This window comes from Salvelinus sp. IW2-2015, unplaced genomic scaffold (assembly GCF_002910315.2).
Source record: "Salvelinus sp. IW2-2015 unplaced genomic scaffold, ASM291031v2 Un_scaffold16299, whole genome shotgun sequence".
Lineage (NCBI taxonomy): Eukaryota > Metazoa > Chordata > Actinopteri > Salmoniformes > Salmonidae > Salvelinus > Salvelinus sp. IW2-2015.
In genome coordinates, this window is record NW_019957528.1 from 469453 (window position 1) to 475750 (window position 6298).

Below are 6298 nucleotides of genomic sequence, written 5' to 3' on the forward strand. Positions count from 1 at the left end.
GGAGAAGAGATTTTAGCTAGCCTAGGGTCTGGCTGTGGTTAGTTAGCTTAGTGGTCTGCTTGGTTAGCTAGACGGTCGTGTGTGAGGTAGGTACTTGTCTCCTAGGTTAGCTAGCTAAGTGGTGCTGCTTGGTTACGTAGCTAGTGGTCTGCTGGTTAGCTAGCTAGTGTGCTTGGTTTGCTGTCTGTGGTTAGCTAGCTAGTTCCGTTAGGTTAGAGCTGTTCGTTGTTAGCTAGCTAGGTGTCTGTTGGTACTAGTAGGGCTGCTGGTTAGCTAGCTAGTGAGCTGCTTGGTGCTATAGCTAGTGGTTCTGCTGGTTAGCTAGCTAGTGGTCTGCTGGTTTAGCTAGCTAGTGGGTCTGCTTGGTTAGCTAGCTAGTGTAATGGCTAGCTATGGTTGCTTGTGCTAGCTGGAGTGGCTGCTTGGTAGCTAGCTAGTTAGTGCTTGGCTTGCGCTGTGGTTCTGCTGTTAGCTAGTGAGTACTTGGCTAGTGAGATAGTGGCTCTGTAGCTGTCTAGGCCTTGGTTAGCTAGGTGCTGCTTGTTGACAAGTTGTCTTGGTAGCCTGCGGCTGTGCCAGCTAGTATGGTCTTGGTGTATAGTGCTCTGTAGCTAGTAGTGGTCTCTGGGCTTAGTGGTTGCTTCGTAGCTAGTAGTGGTCTGCTGGTTAGCTAGCTTGCGCGTAGGTATTTAGCTGCTGTGGTCTAGCTAGCTAGTGTCTGCTAGTAGCTAGCTAGTGGTCTGCCTGGTTAGTTAGCTAGTGGTCTGCTTGGTTAGCTAGCTAGTGGTCTGCTTGGTTATTAGCTAGTGCGTCTGCTTGGTTAGCGCTAGTGGTCTGCTTGGTCGGCTAGCTAGTGGTCTGCTGTTAGCTAGCTAGTGTCTGCTTGGTTAGTAGCTAGTGGTCTGCTTGTGAGCTAGCAGTGGTTCTGCTTGGTTAGTTAGCTAGTTGGTCGTGCTTGGTTAGCTTAGCTACGTGGTCTGCTTGGTTAGCTAGCTAGCTGCTTGGCTAAACACAGAATGTCAGCGACACTGTTTTCTGATTGGCTGAAACGGATCGTTTCGTCTTTAGCTAAGATTTGAGGTGTTGAATCTTGTAATTACAGCAGACGACATGAGAGTTCTAAAACTAACACCAGATAAGCTAATTTCGTTCTAAAATGGCATAAAACGGTCTCGTCTGGCTGTTGATCTGAACTGGGCTTAATAGACACATACTCACCGACTCATCTGATTACCTGTTGTTTGGTTTCCTTGTTTCTGAAGAAGATGCCCTCGCCCCTACAAGGCACTTCTCCTACACCCCTCCAGCAGAGAAGGGGCAACCTCCTCGCCGTGCCCCGCCGTCCTCAAAGCATGTCCCTCCACATGACAGGGGACAAGTAAGCCTGTGGTTGGTGGTCATAGTGGTCAGTCACCACCTCACTCAGGTACACATTCCTCCTCTGGACCGTTGACACTCTTCCCTTCATGTATTTAAAAAACGTCTTAGGGCTGGAATCCCGTTACGGATTTTTAATCCAACAGCCGTGAAAGTGCAGAGCCAAATTCAAACAACAGAAATCTCATAATTAAACCCTCAGCATACAAGTATTGTGTTCAGCCAAAAGTAAGATACAGTCCCGCCAAATTGTGGAGACCAAACAAGTCAAAAAATAGCATTATAAATTCTTCACTTACCTTTGCGGATTTCGTCGGAATGCACTCCAGGCTCCCACTTCCACAGAAATGTGTTGTTTGTTCGGAATGTCCATCATTTATCATTTATGTCAAATAGTATGGCTAATAGCTTTGTTAGCGGTTTGGTAACAAATTCAAGTCACGAAGCGCGTTCACTAAAAGCAGACGAAATGTCAAAAAGTTCCGTAACAGTCAGTAGAAACATGTCAAACGATGTATTGAATGCAATCTTTAGGATGTTTAACATCAAATCTTCAATAATATTCCAACCGGAGAATCCATTGTCTTCAGAAGTGCGATGGAACAGAGCACTCCTCACATGTGAACGCGCAGAGGCGTGGTCAGCTCAGGGGCAGACCTGTACTCATTCCCTCTCCTTCGCCCACTAACAGTAGAAGCATCAGACAAGGTTTCTAAAGACTGTTGACATCTAGTGGAAGCCGTAGGAGTGCAACTGACCCATATCCCACTGTGTATTCGATAGGCGGATGAGTTGAAAACCTACAAACTCAGATTTCCCACTCCTGGTTGGGATTTTTTTCTCAGGGTTTTTGCCTGCATATGAGCTCTGTTATACTCACAGCCATCATCAACACGTTTTAGAAACTTCAGAGTGTTATCTATTCAATATTAATATAATATGCATAGTATTAGCAACTAGGACTAGGAGCAGGCAGTTTACTCGGGCACTTTCACCAAGCATCTCAATACTCCCTGCAGCCATAAGAAGTTAAATAGTTTGGCCAATGATGTTTCTGCATTATGATGCATTACATGACACACAACATTCTATACAGCCATGTTAATTTTCATTTACATGACACTGACAACATTCTATGACAGCCATGTTAGCTTTCATTACATGACTCTACAACATTCTATGACAGCAGTGTTAACTCTTTCATTTACATGACTGTACAACATTCTATGACAGCCATGTTAGCTCTTCATTTACATGACTCTACAACATCTATGACAGCCATGTTAACTTCATTTACATGACCTACAACATTCTATGAAGCCATGTGTTAGCTGCTTCAGACATGACACTTACAACATTCTATGACAGCCCATGTTAGATCTTCATTACATAACTCATCAACATTCTATGACAGCCTTGTTAACTCTTCATTACATGACTCCTAACCATTCATTGACAGCCATGTTAGCTCTTCATAGAAATGCGCAACCCAACTCAACATGCTATAATCAATGACTAATAACTAACCGCTTGGATTGCGTCCTACCTGACAGGTCGCTCCTACCAGGTGGCGTGGCGAGAATCTGTTCTCCGCACCACGTGCTCTCACCACTGGTGTCCCAGGGCTCTGTTCTAGCCCTCTCCTATTCTCGCTATACACCAAGTCACTTGGCTCTGTCATATCCTCACATGGTCTCTCCTATCATTGCTATGCAGGACGACACACAATTAATCTTCTTTTCTTTCCCCCTCTGATAACCAGGTGGTGAATCGCATCTCTGCATGTCTGGCAGACATCATCAGTGTGGATGACGGATCACCACCTCAAGCGAACCTCGGCAAGACGGAGCTGCTTTCTCCGCGGGAAGGACTGCCCGTTCCATGACTCGCCATCACGGTTGACAACTCCATTGTGTCTGCCCTCCCAGAGTGCTAAGAACCTTGGCGTGATCCTGGACAACACCCTGTCGTTCTCAACTGAACATCAAGGCGGTGACCCGTTCCCTGTAGGTCATGCTCTACAACACATTCGCAGAGTACGACCCTGCCTCACGCAGGAAGCGGCGCAGGTCCCTAATACCAGGCACTTGTCATCTCCCGTCTGGATTACTGCAACTCGCTGTTGGCTGGGCTCCCCTGCCTGTGCCATTAAACCCTACAACTCATCCAGAACGCCGCAGCCCGTCTGTGTTCAACTTTCCCAAGTTCTCTCACGTCACCCCCGTCCTCCGCTCTCTCCACTGGCTTCAGTTGAAGCTCGCTATCCGCTACACGACCATGTGCTTGCCTACGGAGCTGTGAGGGAACGGCATCTCCGTACTTCAGGCTTCTGATAAGGCCTACACCCAAACAAGGGCACTGCGTTCATCCACCTCTGGCCTGCTCGCCTCCCTACCTCTGAGGAAGTACAGTTCCGCTCAGCCCATCAAAACTGTTCGCTGCTCTGGCACCCCAATGGTGGAACAAACTCCCTCACGACGCCAGGTCAGCGGAGTCAATCACCACCTTCCGGAGACACCTGAACCCACCTCTTTAAGATACCATAGGATAGGAATAAAGTAATCCTTCTAACCCCCCCCCCCCCTTAAAAGAGTTAGACTGCACTATTGTAAGTGGTTGTTCCACTGGATATCATAAGGTGAATGCACCAATTTGTAAGTCGCTCTGGATAAGAGCGTCTGCTAATGACTTAAATGTAAATGTAAATGTAATAAGCTGCTGCAGTAGTGAGGAGGCTGTACAGTAAATAACACTAACTCTGCATAGAATGTAGCTGCTGTAAAAAGATTGACTGTCTTACAGACATAATGTAACTCTGTAACAAATATGTCTGTCTTTTAGACATGATGTAACTGCTGTTACAAAGATATGATGTCTTATAGACATAATGTAACCACTTAATAAAGATATATTCTGTCTTATAGACATAATGTAACCACTATAATAAAGATTATGTCTGTCTTAGACATAATGTAACTACTATAATTAAAGATATGTCTGTCTTATAGACATAATGTAACCGCTGTAACAAAGATATGACTGTCTTATACTTATAGACATAATGTAACTGCTGTAACAAAGATATGACTGTCTTTAGACATAATGTAACTGAAATACTCAGAGTTCATGACACATAAAAATGTATCTAGTTATCCTGGCTAACTGTGTCTATATACTAACTGGCTACTTAGCTAGCAATGATGATTATCTCATAAACACTATAAAGGCACCACATGACTTTATCCCCTGACAGACAGCATGTCATAGACACCATGTACTGGTAATCCTCACTTGTTTTAGCAGCACAAATACAGCTAAACATGGTGCAACTTGGCATTGTCTTGATACTTCTAAGGAGAACTCACAAACTATCTGTTCTCTGTCTTCACCACAACTCACTATTGATGTGCAGTTGAATAACGATTAGTTATTTTTGAACAACCATTTTACTGACTCGAGAGTCATGATTTTTTTTTTTGGACTCGTTTATTTTAGTCTTGTTTGACCTGCTAGTACTGGCCGCAATGAGTCCTACAGCAGGATTAATACACCTCCTCGGCTCAACCTCCGAGACGTCCTCCGACCACCAACTGTCTGTCATCATGTCCTCAGGGAAATAAATCATGAGCATAGAGAAGAAACAGACATGTTTAGAACTGATATTGATCCATGGTGCAGAAATGAAGGCAAATCATTGATTATTGAATGGTATGATGGACTACCTTAGTAGAACCAAAACACCTCTGCTCTACAAACCCAACTGGAGAATGAATCGTTTAGGGGCTGCAGTTCACGAACCACATTGTGCTTATCACCCTCACGGCAGTCAAGCAATGCATTTTCCGCAATGAGTCGTTCTCAATCTAGTCCAAGAGTCGTTTTACTATCTTAGTCGGTTGCGCCACAACTAGACCTCGTTTCAAATATATCAAGAATGTTTTTATTTGTATGTTTAGCAATCAATAAACATATATGTTTTAAACCTTTGACATGTCTCAGTCACACAGCTCTAATAAGCCCGTTATGGTGAACAACATGTGAATGAGAGGCTTGTAGAATCATTACTTTTTTGAGTTTTCAGTTCATCATTCGCCGGTAGGTGGTCCTTCATGCTCTGGGCATTACTGACTCAAATGAACAAAATGAGTCGAAACATTTGTTCTTTTRACTGAACGAGTCTGAAAGATCCGAGTCAGTAAAAAGAGCCAAACTTTCCATCACTGCAACTCACTGGCTGGAGCCGGGACTTACAACTAACAGGTGGAAGAGAATGTCTCTGATTGGGTAGAAAGTTAGGGGTGATTGACTGATGAGCTGTCAGGCATTCTAAATAAAGGGACAAACTAGAGGTRCATAGAGAAATACTAAATCTGAATGTGTGGCTGTTTTAACAATCCTATTCCCWATATAGTGCACTATTCTTTYTTTACAATTCAATACCAGAAATAGTGCACTATATAGGGAATAGGGTGCCATTTGGGATTCAGAATAGCACTACTCTTATCAGGCACTCTGTGTTTTCTGTTCATAGCACTGCAGGCCGGCTGGCTACTTCTAAAGGTTTAGTGGTTGTGTTATACCGCCGTGTTCTGTATGATGTTGATAAGCCTCCTGATAATATCCACCCACTCTAGATTCCTCTGGATTAAATGGGTTAAATGACTACAATGTAAATGTAGTCCAAGTCAATGTAGTCAATGTAATATCTAATCCCAAAGCTGTGCATTCCAAGTCAATGTGTGTGTGTGTGTGTGTGTTTGTGATAGAGTACATGTTTATAAGTGTGTATACAGAATGTTCACATTCTTAACTGACGTTAAATGTGTGTGTGACCCCTGTACACAGGCTTTATGGTGAACGATGAGCTCCTCCAGCGGCTGGCCAACGGCAGGGCGGGCTCCATCCGTCCCCTAGTGATCCC